Genomic DNA, 15,361 nt, shown 5'->3' on the forward strand with positions numbered 1-15,361 from the left:
GACGGCTCAAATAGACCCAAAACTGCTCCCGCTCATCCACAACTGTTCTGATTTCCCGCTGAATGGCTCTAGTACCACAGACAGCGGCTGCAGTGGCGCGAATTTTAGCATTATTCTCCGGACATCGTTTCGGAGTGGGTAGATCCTCCGGATGTCGCTTGACAAACAGCCCCCTTTGAGTTACAGAGCCGCAATTGGCTGGAAAATGATTTTCAATACGGCTCGAGAGATTTGAGACAGCCGTGTTCAAATTATCTACAGCCTCACATATTTTTTTTGTGTCCACAATGGGAGCAGCGGACACGGATTGCTGCACCCACTCGTTGAAACAGCGAGCACAATCGTCACAGAGCCAGTACAGGTTGTTGTTAAAACTAGACAACAGGTCTAGTGCGGATCGCTGCATACCGGGAATACAGGTTCGGTGGAAAATCGATCCGCAATGGCCGCGACATGCAATTTTCTCAATCCCATTAACGGGAGAGTCGCATGACTTGCAACTATAACTCATGGCTGATTTCAACCCGCCTTTTGTCGCTTACGACCTTTTGAAAACCCACCCGAGATTTCGTCTCGCTGTGCGCAAAGTTGAAGTGTGGGGAACACTTTCCACTACTCGCGTGCAGATGGCGAAGTGAGCGCGTAAGTTTTTTTGTGGGGAATTACACACAGGTTGCAATCTCACAATTTCACCGTAGACTCACAAAGTTTTCACACGGCGAAATAAAGCACTTTAGCACAAGAATTTCACTGGTGAGCAGTACAGGAAACAAAACAGAATGTCCGTCAAGCGACTGGAAACTTTTTCGCCGACAAACGGTAAGTAAAGCAGATAAAATAGAACTTTCTCCAGAGCAAAAAAGCAAACACGATGTAAACAAACTGTTATCGCCAGCAGACTTTGTCTACATTCCGACAAACAAATCACTAGAATGTGTAAAATTATATAGTTTGACGGATAATTTCACTTGTCAACAAAATTTGGTTAGTTTGCTAACATCGAACATTTGTTTGCACATTTATATTATGCACAATAAATACTAACTCTTAGTTTGATTTAAGCTACTCAATACTGTCCCAATTTCTACTGTAGTTATAGAAAGCGGGTATTCAGGGTATAATGACTACGCCGGCTATTCCCCACATTTTCATCTAGTCTGAAAATGCGAATACAGTCCAACCCTACTTCGACGATAACTTTCGGCGGAATTGATTTGAGTTACATAAGCAAAGCACAGTTTATCATTTACAATGATTGCAGTCACAAAAATACGAATTATGTCCTACTAAGCTCGAAATAAACATTCTCGAGTTTATTCGATACAGTACAAGATGCAAATGTATACGAAGAAAATGAATGTTGATGAGGGTGTGACAAAATTGTGATGTCTCGGCTCATGTCCAATCACTACACTGGGCTCGCAAAAAGCGGTATCTGCGCCTGTTGCAACGGTTATCACGATATCGAACATATTGTCTGGGTATGCGCCGAGTACTGTTCTGCCAGATCTTAACTATTGGATTCCCTTTGGGCTCGAGGAAGATCACTCAGTATCCCGGTTCGAGATATACTGGCAAGCTGCGATGTGCTCTATATGTCCCTCTTATATACCTTCCTAAAAACCATCAATATCAGATTTATTTGCCCCTATTATTTTTTGGATCATTCTGAGAAGTGCCCTCTTCCGCCTACCGTACTGCAACGATGGTTTGATGCGACTCCAAGACAACACAAAATATCTCTGTCGAATGACCCAACAAACACGAGACCTACAGCACAACATCACACGCGCAACGCGGTGTGTTGCCGATCTGCATCTGAGCCGTACTACGAAATCGTCTGGAGGAACCCCTGCCGGCTCGAGAAGGACCGCCCGGCGCCCCCATAGGGGAACTATGGGTAAGACGGACAGGTGAGGAAGGACGGACACATGGTTATTTTAGGGATATAACATTAAAACTTCAATTGTATTATATGTATACTCTATCACTATGGGTAACCTTGAATTACGAAACACTTAGTAGGGCCTTGAATACTGCTAAACGTATAAAATTTCAGCAAATATTGATAATCAGTAGTGCAGTTTTGTGCGTATGTAATTTTAAAGTTTCCGATTTTAAGGTTTATCGATGAAAAAATCAATTCTTTCGCGGAGTTTTTCCTTTGTTTCGATAAAGTAATTTCGTGCAAAATAACAGGTAAGTTTATTTAAGCGTGAATAGGTACAAACGTTTAAAAAATATGTATACTGGTGGGGCAAGACGGACAGTCTTGATTAATTCTATTGATTCATACTTATATGAATGTCTCGCCCGTAGAAACGAAATACTAGCAGTCAAACGTTAGCTGAAGTCTCACAGGATGTACATTAATGTGACCGAGGTTCAATAGGGGATTCCTAGAACCTGGAAAAGGTAGACTATTTTGTGCAAGTCTCATACTCTAGCTGTGTGTGATCGAGGAACTGATGTTACCAATTACGCATTTAATATATAACCTTCCAGTTTTGTATTATTGATTGTGACTTACCAAATGATCCAATGTTGGAACTGATTGTGTACCTCTCTTTATGACAACGGCAAAAACGCTATTAGAAAATACATCTTTTGCTTCAACTCTAAATCGAATCCCAAAACGTCATTTTTCATTCGAATTGAACATATACACTGATGATATAAATTCGTAAATATAATGAAATCGATCATAAAATACACGAATTCATTCGTCGTTTTGTGCCACGAAGTATTTTCGTGCATTCTAAGTAGTAGGTTTCGTTCATTTCATGAACAAGAATGGCCGCTTGGTGAACGAAATCTATCGTAAATTTTACACGTTTAATGTTTACTGCACGAATGTTATCGTTGATAACGACATTATTTTTCGTGAATGAAACGAAATGTTTTGTTTATTTTAATAAACATGTGTGTATATTACGAACGATTTCGTTGGTCGCACGAATTAATTTCGTTTATCTTAGAAAAGTGTTCGTATTTATTATCCTCTTATTGTTTTCAGTCGACCTTTTGGGATCGATATGTGACAACATAGATTTTTTTTATTTAAAAAAATCGATGTGGCCAAATCTATTTCTTCTAGTACGAAGAAATGGCCGCTTGATGAACGAAAGTTTTCGTAAATTTTACTTATTTAGTTTACATTGCACGAATGTAATCATTGATAACGATATTATTTTTCGTGAACGAAACGAAAAGTTTCGTGTATTTCAATAAATGTTTATGTATATGATGAACAATTTCGTTGGCCGCACGATTTCATTTCGTTCATCTTAGGAAAGTTTTCGTATTCATTAGCACATTATTTTTTCAATCCATATTTTAGGATCGATGTTTGACAACAACGATTTTTCAACTAACTAAAAGGATCGATCTGGCAAAATCGATTTTAATTCAGCCTACTCCCTTACAGGGTTGTTAACGTTGAATTCAACTTTACCGCCGATAACGATGAATTCAGCGCCATTATCGGCGTTGAATTTGGCGTTGATTTCATCGTCATCGTCAACGCACTGCGTTGAATTCAACTTTAGCGTTATCGTAAATTTTCGCGTTGATTTCTGTTTTCGTCCTTTTTTCGTCAGATATGTTATATAGTGTATGCATAAGAAATTTAATTTTATATTCAGAATTCTGAGGTTAGTTTCTGAAGCATGTGACGAATTTCGCGCTAAACCGCATTCAGAGTTGGCAGCATCCTCAGATTTTAATAAAACCTCTGTACATGAAGACTTTACCACGAAAAGTCACTTTGCATATTTAGTTTTTCCAAAAATGATCTAGACTATTTTTTGGAAAGGGTCAAACTTATTTTACCATTTTTTTTTTCAAATGGCTATAGTCTAAAAATTACAAATCCTACAAAAAATGTTGTAGGAGTTATTTTTACAAAATGAATGAAATTTTTGAATAAAAATATTGAAAAAAGTCCCTTCTATTGATGACTAAAAAGATTGTGGTGTGAAGTAAGTAGCTTGATGAACGAAAGTTTTCGTAAATATTATATATATATATAGTGTACATTACATGAATGTTTCGTAAATTTTATATATTTGGTATACACTGCACGAATGTTATTGTTGATATCGACATTATTTTTCGTGAATGAAACGAAATGTTTTGTTTATTTTAATAAACGTGTGTGTATATTACGAACGATTTCGGTGGTCGCACGAATTCATTTCGTTTATCTTAGAAAAGTTTTCGTATTTATTAGCATATTATTTTTGTTATTCGATCTTTTGGGATCGATATTTGACAACACCGATCGATCTGGCAAAATCGATTTTATTTCAACCTGCTCGCCTCTATAGAGGACTAGAAAGTTTGTGGTGTGAAGTAATAGCCACTTGATGTACGAAAGTTTTCGTAAATTTTACATATTTAGTGGACATTGAAAGCAGCAATATTTTTCCTGAATGAAACGAAATGTTTTGTTTATTTTAATAAATGGTTGTGTATATTACGAACGATTTTGTTGGTTGCACGAATTCATTTCGTTCATCTTAGAAAAGTTTTCGTATTTATTAGCATATTATTTTTACATTGCTTCAGCAGAGAAAAGCTCAAACTTCTTCATACAAAACCAACGATCAGTTCGCGATGGCTCAACTGGATCTGTACTAGAGATGGTCGGGTTTCAATTTTTTCGAACCCGAACCCGACCCGAACCCGAGAGCTTGAAAATTGAAAAACCCGAACCCGACCCGAGCCCGACATTAAAAAAATTGAAAAATCCGCACCCGACCCGAGCCCGAAAATTTTAAAATTAGAAAACCCGGACCCGACCCGTACCCGAGAATGAAAATTTTATAAAACCCGAACCCGACCCGACCCCGAGAATTTTAAAATTTGAAAACACGAACCCGACCCGAACCCGAAAATTTTTAATTTGAGAAACCCGATCCGAACCCAACTTGCTAGTACGGAGAATCCTCCAAAGATCTCGAAGATTTTTAATTTTAGACACCCTAGCTCATCTTCGAGTAGTAGAATCACTCGAATTTGAAGTAGCACCATACGCGTTGAGTTATATCTGCCTATGGCAAAACGAATCACTGGCGAGTAGAATCCGCATTTTTATTTGCTATTATTGAATGTCGAATTTGTAATGTTATGAGAAACTTACAAATCGTCGATATCTTAACCGGAAAGTAGGATAAATCGGTGGCTAACTCATGGGGAAGCAAAAAACTTAATGGTGACAGTTTCAAACTACCTTGCCCGTACCTAATCAAAATTTCTAATTTTGCATCAAAAACCATTCCTGCAAGGCAGTTTTATATGATTTATCACATGTATTAAATTAGCTATGGTAATAGGCCACAGCAGTACCACCAAATTTGTGATTTCAATATATGGGAATTGATAAATCGTCCCCGGGTACAACGCCCTTTTTTGTCAATGGTTGAAAAGCATCTCGTGGATCGCAACTATGCCAAAAATATAAATCGTGCTGCATTAAAATTTAATTACCATTTTATTTTATATTTTCGTTTAAAATATACATTGGCAAATCTTATCCCTAGAATGGTTTTGTGGGGTACATTTGTACCCCAGAGCTATTTGCACTCATTGTTATTCCGCCACAGTTTATTTTAACTGCAAGCAATCTTTATCAAATTGTGTGAAGTTGATCCGTGCTGTTCGGTATTTTTGTTTGCTCTGTAAGAAACCCAATTTTCCGGTGTTTCCATCGTTTTAGTACATTTAACTTATTGCCAAACTGAAATTTTACGTAGTGTTAATCGTTTACCGTAACTGGATAGTATCGTGTCACTAAAAAAGTGGAAGTTTTGCCTGTTTTTAAAACAAAATTAACGGGACGAACAAACACCAGCGGCGAAACCTTTTGTCTTTTGTGTTCTTGCTATAAGCTGACTGCTGAAACAACGATCGCCCGCCTCATACTATTTGTTTACGCTTTGCATTGAAAGATGGAAATTAACTGTGGGAAGTGTACGCTTCACGTTGAAAAAATCGAAATAGTGATTTGCGATGGTTTTTGCGATGGTTGGCGGGTATTTCACAAGAAATGTACTGGTTTATCTGAAGACGAAATTGAAGCATGCAAGAACTCAAATGTTTTCTGGATGTGCGATAGGTGCCGCGACGTGTTGGAAAATGCAAGCTTTCGTGGCACTATTTCATCTCTAGAATCATTTCATGCACAACGTGAAAAGCAACGCGATGAGGAGATAGCGCACTTACAGTCCAGTATCGATCAGTTGAACGCATCTGTGAACAGCTTGGTTGAATTATCGGCATCGAATAATTTATCCGACAACGTAGCTAATATTACTGAAATTGAGCGAGTTCACCCGTTGTCATCAACGCAATCGAACATGGCTGCTAGCATTTCAGAACCCAGCACAAATTTCGAGTTATTTCTCTCGAATATTTGTAGTGACGTCAGCGAAGAACAAGTAACTAATCTTGTTTCAACATGCTTGGATAACCAAATACCTTTAGCGGTTAAGAAGCTTGTCCCGGCTTGGCAAGACACTACAGCCCTCGACTTTGTGTCATTCAGGATTCAACTACACTCTTCAATGAAGGAAAAAGCTCTTTCTCGAGGAACGTGGCCACGAGGTATACGGTATCGAGAATTTCGTAGGAATTATTCAGGAGATCCATGGACACCATAACCGCACTGATACTGTAACATTTGTGATGTTTTAATATTTTGTTTTATTGTGTTAGCTTAATTAGTGAAATCCTTGTAAAATATGTTCATTATGTTGTTATGTTATTTTGTGTAAACGTAATTGTACCAAGTAGCTTTAGAATTTCAATAAGACCGCTGAGGTCCGTTGGAAATAAAACAAATAAATAAATAAATAAATCATCAATCAATTTTATTATTATTAAACTTCCATTAAAGCAGGTACAACCTATTTGTTGCATTTGACCAACTTAACAGTACCCGCTTAAAGTTTGTTAAAGTACAAAACCGTTTACGTAAATGTTTTGTCATGTGTACATAATCCCGAAAACATTATATCTTTTTTAAAAGCAAAACATCGATACATAGTAAGCGAGAAACTTGTGTAAAATTTTATGTTTTAGAATAAAACTATCCAATTTAATTAAAATTAGGCATATTAGAGCGACTGTAGTTCTGGGGTACGAATGTATCCCAAAAAACCGGTTACTTAGAGAAAAAATCATGAAACCGTTGTAGGGTTAGTGGACAATTATTATTCAATATAGCCACCATACTACCATCTCTCTGTCAATACGACCAATCAGGAGCGGATCAATAGATTGGTGTTTATTATTTCTACTTCCCGTAGATTTCTAGTCGCTTTGCTTTAGATACAATTTGCTGTACACTTCAGCCGAGTTTTACGCGTTTACTCAGACCGCGGCCTACGTATCGGTTTTAAAGTACCTGTCGAAATTAATATTTTGAAACAGAAAGTTGAACCAATATTTTCCGATAAATTCCTATTAACTTGATTTATTACTAATTATCATAAAAAATAAATCGCTGAGATTTTAGATGTGAAACACGTATTGTTGAATGATCTCTCATGAATATTCTTTTAAAAAATAAAATACGAATTCTAGCGATTTAAAAGTCTTCCATTCGTATCACGAAGTATAAAAAGAGACTGGGTTTTGTACATAGACGCAAACAGCGTCAAGAAATGGTTGGGTAGTTTTGTTCAAAACCCGAACCCGACTCGAGCCCAAAAGTTCAAAATTTTAAAAACCCGGACCCGACCCGAGCCCGAGAATTTCAAATTTGAAAACCCGGAACCCGACCCGAACCCGAGAAGCTTAAATTTATAGAACCCGAACCCGACCCGAAACCCGTCGAGTTCGGGTCGGGTCCGGGTTTCGGGTCTAAAGACCCGAACCCGACCATCTCTAATCTGTACTGCTTTGGATTATGGATCAACTGGAAGCGAAAGAGGTTCAGGAAATCTTCCTAAAACCGGAGGACACGGATGCGGTTACTAAATAGTCAGAACGAGATCGCCGTGATTATCAACAATTATTGACCCATATTCTACCTCTCTTTTGACGCTGACGGTTTGACGAATGATGCTTGTAAATATTACGAAGACTTTCGTATATAGCAGTGAACAATTCGTTTGCCTAATGAAGCCGTTTCGTAATAAGCCAACGAAAGTCGTTTCGTGGTTTTCACGAAAAACTCGTAATAAAAAATAAAAGTGTTTCAACTGAACTACGAATGATTCATCATATGTACGAAAAAAATCATATATTTTATGAAAATTGTCTGTACGAATCTAATTCGCAGCGATTTACGAATATATTCTATCAGTGTATATTAAGAACCACAATCTATTCAAAACATCCGCTAAAAAACAGTAAATTTCAATATTTTGCATTGTGATCATACTTTCCGCAACATGTCCGTCTTACCCCATATGGTGTTAGAATGTCTCTAAAACAAGTTATAACTTTTCAAAGCTCGATAGATCGAATTAAATGCCAAAAATCATTTTTTTGCCAACACTGCGGGTGTACCAATGATATTTCATATAGCATACCAAAATAACAACATATATTTTAGATTTATCACATTGGTATGTTTGGATGAATTATTCAAGAGCCTTAGCTCAATTTCATGGGCGTAGGTAGTTTAGCGATTGGGCGTAGTGAGGGAAAAGGCGGACACGGATTGCTGCACCCACTCGTTGAAACAGCGAGCACAATCGTCACAGAGCCAGTACAGGTTGTTGTTAAAACTAGACAACAGGTCTAGTGCGGATCGCTGCATACCGGGAATACAGGTTCGGTGGAAAATCGATCCGCAATGGCCGCGACATGCAATTTTCTCAATCCCATTAACGGGAGAGTCGCATGACTTGCAACTATAACTCATGGCTGATTTCAACCCGCCTTTTGTCGCTTACGACCTTTTGAAAACCCACCCGAGATTTCGTCTCGCTGTGCGCAAAGTTGAAGTGTGGGGAACACTTTCCACTACTCGCGTGCAGATGGCGAAGTGAGCGCGTAAGTTTTTTTGTGGGGAATTACACACAGGTTGCAATCTCACAATTTCACCGTAGACTCACAAAGTTTTCACACGGCGAAATAAAGCACTTTAGCACAAGAATTTCACTGGTGAGCAGTACAGGAAACAAAACAGAATGTCCGTCAAGCGACTGGAAACTTTTTCGCCGACAAACGGTAAGTAAAGCAGATAAAATAGAACTTTCTCCAGAGCAAAAAAGCAAACACGATGTAAACAAACTGTTATCGCCAGCAGACTTTGTCTACATTCCGACAAACAAATCACTAGAATGTGTAAAATTATATAGTTTGACGGATAATTTCACTTGTCAACAAAATTTGGTTAGTTTGCTAACATCGAACATTTGTTTGCACATTTATATTATGCACAATAAATACTAACTCTTAGTTTGATTTAAGCTACTCAATACTGTCCCAATTTCTACTGTAGTTATAGAAAGCGGGTATTCAGGGTATAATGACTACGCCGGCTATTCCCCACATTTTCATCTAGTCTGAAAATGCGAATACAGTTCAACCCTACTTCGACGATAACTTTCGGCGGAATTGATTTGAGTTACATAAGCAAAGCACAGTTTATCATTTACAATGATTGCAGTCACAAAAATACGAATTATGTCCTACTAAGCTCGAAATAAACATTCTCGAGTTTATTCGATACAGTACAAGATGCAAATGTATACGAAGAAAATGAATGTTGATGAGGGTGTGACAAAATTGTGATGTCTCGGCTCATGTCCAATCACTACACTGGGCTCGCAAAAAGCGGTATCTGCGCCTGTTGCAACGGTTATCACGATATCGAACATATTGTCTGGGTATGCGCCGAGTACTGTTCTGCCAGATCTTAACTATTGGATTCCCTTTGGGCTCGAGGAAGATCACTCAGTATCCCGGTTCGAGATATACTGGCAAGCTGCGATGTGCTCTATATGTCCCTCTTATATACCTTCCTAAAAACCATCAATATCAGATTTATTTGCCCCTATTATTTTTTGGATCATTCTGAGAAGTGCCCTCTTCCGCCTACCGTACTGCAACGATGGTTTGATGCGACTCCAAGACAACACAAAATATCTCTGTCGAATGACCCAACAAACACGAGACCTACAGCACAACATCACACGCGCAACGCGGTGTGTTGCCGATCTGCATCTGAGCCGTACTACGAAATCGTCTGGAGGAACCCCTGCCGGCTCGAGAAGGACCGCCCGGCGCCCCCATAGGGGAACTATGGGTAAGACGGACAGGTGAGGAAGGACGGACACATGGTTATTTTAGGGATATAACATTAAAACTTCAATTGTATTATATGTATACTCTATCACTATGGGTAACCTTGAATTACGAAACACTTAGTAGGGCCTTGAATACTGCTAAACGTATAAAATTTCAGCAAATATTGATAATCAGTAGTGCAGTTTTGTGCGTATGTAATTTTAAAGTTTCCGATTTTAAGGTTTATCGATGAAAAAATCAATTCTTTCGCGGAGTTTTTCCTTTGTTTCGATAAAGTAATTTCGTGCAAAATAACAGGTAAGTTTATTTAAGCGTGAATAGGTACAAACGTTTAAAAAATATGTATACTGGTGGGGCAAGACGGACAGTCTTGATTAATTCTATTGATTCATACTTATATGAATGTCTCGCCCGTAGAAACGAAATACTAGCAGTCAAACGTTAGCTGAAGTCTCACAGGATGTACATTAATGTGACCGAGGTTCAATAGGGGATTCCTAGAACCTGGAAAAGGTAGACTATTTTGTGCAAGTCTCATACTCTAGCTGTGTGTGATCGAGGAACTGATGTTACCAATTACGCATTTAATATATAACCTTCCAGTTTTGTATTATTGATTGTGACTTACCAAATGATCCAATGTTGGAACTGATTGTGTACCTCTCTTTATGACAACGGCAAAAACGCTATTAGAAAATACATCTTTTGCTTCAACTCTAAATCGAATCCCAAAACGTCATTTTTCATTCGAATTGAACATATACACTGATGATATAAATTCGTAAATATAATGAAATCGATCATAAAATACACGAATTCATTCGTCGTTTTGTGCCACGAAGTATTTTCGTGCATTCTAAGTAGTAGGTTTCGTTCATTTCATGAACAAGAATGGCCGCTTGGTGAACGAAATCTATCGTAAATTTTACACGTTTAATGTTTACTGCACGAATGTTATCGTTGATAACGACATTATTTTTCGTGAATGAAACGAAATGTTTTGTTTATTTTAATAAACATGTGTGTATATTACGAACGATTTCGTTGGTCGCACGAATTAATTTCGTTTATCTTAGAAAAGTGTTCGTATTTATTATCCTCTTATTGTTTTCAGTCGACCTTTTGGGATCGATATGTGACAACATAGATTTTTTTTATTTAAAAAAATCGATGTGGCCAAATCTATTTCTTCTAGTACGAAGAAATGGCCGCTTGATGAACGAAAGTTTTCGTAAATTTTACTTATTTAGTTTACATTGCACGAATGTAATCATTGATAACGATATTATTTTTCGTGAACGAAACGAAAAGTTTCGTGTATTTCAATAAATGTTTATGTATATGATGAACAATTTCGTTGGCCGCACGATTTCATTTCGTTCATCTTAGGAAAGTTTTCGTATTCATTAGCACATTATTTTTTCAATCCATATTTTAGGATCGATGTTTGACAACAACGATTTTTCAACTAACTAAAAGGATCGATCTGGCAAAATCGATTTTAATTCAGCCTACTCCCTTACAGGGTTGTTAACGTTGAATTCAACTTTACCGCCGATAACGATGAATTCAGCGCCATTATCGGCGTTGAATTTGGCGTTGATTTCATCGTCATCGTCAACGCACTGCGTTGAATTCAACTTTAGCGTTATCGTAAATTTTCGCGTTGATTTCTGTTTTCGTCCTTTTTTCGTCAGATATGTTATATAGTGTATGCATAAGAAATTTAATTTTATATTCAGAATTCTGAGGTTAGTTTCTGAAGCATGTGACGAATTTCGCGCTAAACCGCATTCAGAGTTGGCAGCATCCTCTCAGATTTTAATAAAACCTCTGTACATGAAGACTTTACCACGAAAAGTCACTTTGCATATTTAGTTTTTCCAAAAATGATCTAGACTATTTTTTGGAAAGGGTCAAACTTATTTTACCATTTTTTTTTTCAAATGGCTATAGTCTAAAAATTACAAATCCTACAAAAAATGTTGTAGGAGTTATTTTTACAAAATGAATGAAATTTTTGAATAAAAATATTGAAAAAAGTCCCTTCTATTGATGACTAAAAAGATTGTGGTGTGAAGTAAGTAGCTTGATGAACGAAAGTTTTCGTAAATATTATATATATATATAGTGTACATTACATGAATGTTTCGTAAATTTTATATATTTGGTATACACTGCACGAATGTTATTGTTGATATCGACATTATTTTTCGTGAATGAAACGAAATGAAGCCTCCCCCCTTTTCCCTCACTACGCCCAATCGCTAAACTACCTACGCCCATGAAATTGAGCTAAGGTTTTTGAATAATTCATCCAAACATACCAATGTGGTAAATCTAAAATATATGTTGTTATTTTGGTATGCTATATGAAATATCATTGGTACACCCGCAGTGTTGGCAAAAAAATGATTTTTGGCATTTAATTCGATCTATCGAGCTTTGAAAAGTTATAACTTGTTTTAGAGACATTCTAACACCATATGGGGTAAGACGGACATGTTGCGGAAAGTATGATCACAATGCAAAATATTGAAATTTACTGTTTTTTAGCGGATGTTTTGAATAGATTGTGGTTCTTAATATACACTGATAGAATATATTCGTAAATCGCTGCGAATTAGATTCGTACAGACAATTTTCATAAAATATATGATTTTTTTCGTACATATGATGAATCATTCGTAGTTCAGTTGAAACACTTTTATTTTTTATTACGAGTTTTTCGTGAAAACCACGAAACGACTTTCGTTGGCTTATTACGAAACGGCTTCATTAGGCAAACGAATTGTTCACTGCTATATACGAAAGTCTTCGTAATATTTACAAGCATCATTCGTCAAACCGTCAGCGTCAAAAGAGAGGTAGAATATGGGTCAATAATTGTTGATAATCACGGCGATCTCGTTCTGACTATTTAGTAACCGCATCCGTGTCCTCCGGTTTTAGGAAGATTTCCTGAACCTCTTTCGCTTCCAGTTGATCCATAATCCGGAGCAGTACAGATTAGAGATGGTCGGGTTCGGGTCTTTAGACCCGAAACCCGGACCCGACCCGAACTCGACGGGTTTCGGGTCGGGTTCGGGTTCTATAAATTTAAGCTTCTCGGGTTCGGGTCGGGTTCCGGGTTTTCAAATTTGAAATTCTCGGGCTCGGACCCGCAGTGTTGGCAAAAAAATTATTTTTGGTATTTAATTCGATTTATCGAACTTTGAACAGCTATAACTTGTTTTAGAGACATTCTAACACCATGCATCCTTCGGCAAAGTTGTTCAGCATATCCTGGACTATACTTCTATCTAATTGTTGGTAAACAGCAGGAAGAATTGTAGTCTGTAAAATTGAAAATGCAAAAAGTAGGTTTTCGTATACTAATTCCCATACAAATTTTAAACGCAATGCGCTTCGCCGGGTCAAAACCAATCGACCCCGAATTTTGCACAGTTGTTTGGGACCCCAAATGGAACCAAAAAAGTGCTGTGCTGAAAAAACGATCATTTTGCCCCACCCTAATGAGTATTGTGATTTATGTTCAATATTTCAGGGACGTTATCATTTTCATTATTTGTATTCACGTTGTCGTGATATTTTTGTCACGAGTAGAAATTTATGTTTATTAATATTCATGATTTCAGTATTTTAGTCATGATTTTTGATATTTTTGTCACGAGTGTGATTTCTGTTCACGCTATAGTGATATTGTCTTCCAGAGCTTAATTTCGAATTTGAACTCATGATATCAGCAGTTTTATCATGGTATTGGTAATTTTTCTTCGCCTTAACGCGATCTATTATTTTTTGGTTATCATCGGTTTTTTTACGCGGAGTAGCGTCACAATATGAACTGTCATAAAATTTCGACAGATTCGCGGTATCTTGTTTTGTGAACTATATTACGAATATGATTTGATGTGCTCAGCGCGTTTTCTATCCAGGCATCACACTGAACTTTGTCAAATGAATATAGATATTAGAGGTCTTAACAGTTTTCTTATATGTACTGCTTGTACCTATTACTGGTCGGTAGCAGCTGGACATTTCATGAAAAAGTGCATTGATCAAAAATAATTCCACGAACAATACTACAAATTTTGTAAAATAGTTCACGTGAAAATTTCATTAGCATGTTGCATGAAATTGAAAATAATTAGGGATATCTTCTAAATATCACAAGCACGCAAAATCAAATGTAAGTCATGTTTAAGGAATTACGGATCATGAATAATATTTCATGATTATGTGAGCTATTTCACGAGCTATTTTATAATCCGACGTGACTATTGTTCTAGGAATCAAGAACCAGTTCTCGAATACATGAATACTATTTTAGGATTTCGTGAACTATTTCACGGGAATGAATGGTATGTCGTGGTTGTTATACTAGGTATCATGAACCAGCTCACGAGAGAAAATAATATTTCATGATTTTGTGAACTATTTCACGAGAACGGATATTAGATCGTAACTATTATACTAGGATGCATGAATCAGGTCACGAATACATCAACAATGTTTCATAATTTTGTCAACTAGTTCACGAGCACGAATGGTCAGTCGTGATTATTGTATTAGGAATCATGAACCAGTGCACGAATACATGAATATTTTATAATTTTGTGAATTATTTCACGGGCACTCACGGTCAGCCGTGACTATTGCACTAGGAATCATGAACCAGTTCACGAATACATGAATAATATTTCATGATTTTGTGAACTATTTCGCGAGCACTGATATTTGATCGTAACTAATATATTAGGAATCATGAATTAGCTCTCCAGGATTGAACGGATTCATGAATAAAATTCCGAGATTCGTGAAATAGTTCACGAGAAAATATCCAAAATGTTTTAATTTCGTAAACTAATGTCCCTAAATCTATGAATAATATCATGAGTCGAGCTTTGGTTTTATGAATAATGTTTATAAAGTTATGTACTAGGTAAGGAAAGTTATGAAAATTTAGAGCCATAGTACTGAAGTGAGAGCAAGGATGTGAAATATACAAATAGGAAAAATAGAAGTGGCAGGGTCATTGGAAACAGGCTTAAAATCTTAGAGCTAATTTTTTGTTTTCTGCTGCCAGCAGTCG

At 37.0% G+C, this 15,361-nt stretch overlaps 1 protein-coding gene across 3 annotated transcripts in view; it reads left to right on the forward strand.

Moving 5' to 3' along the window:
* The window catches only part of LOC131686824 (cytochrome P450 315a1, mitochondrial), a 414,542-nt gene that overhangs the window by 186,984 nt on the left and 212,197 nt on the right, over positions 1–15,361 (forward strand). The window contains exon 1 of one of the 3 annotated variants that reach the window (XM_058970984.1): positions 9,065–9,183. The exons of the other annotated variants lie outside the window; for them this stretch is intronic. The gene's annotated coding sequence lies outside the window, so the exon portion shown is untranslated. Of the gene's footprint in view, positions 1–9,064; positions 9,184–15,361 lie in introns of those variants that run through there. 3 annotated transcript variants of the gene reach the window in all.

This window comes from Topomyia yanbarensis, chromosome 1 (assembly GCF_030247195.1).
Source record: "Topomyia yanbarensis strain Yona2022 chromosome 1, ASM3024719v1, whole genome shotgun sequence".
Taxonomy (NCBI): Eukaryota; Metazoa; Arthropoda; class Insecta; order Diptera; family Culicidae; genus Topomyia; species Topomyia yanbarensis.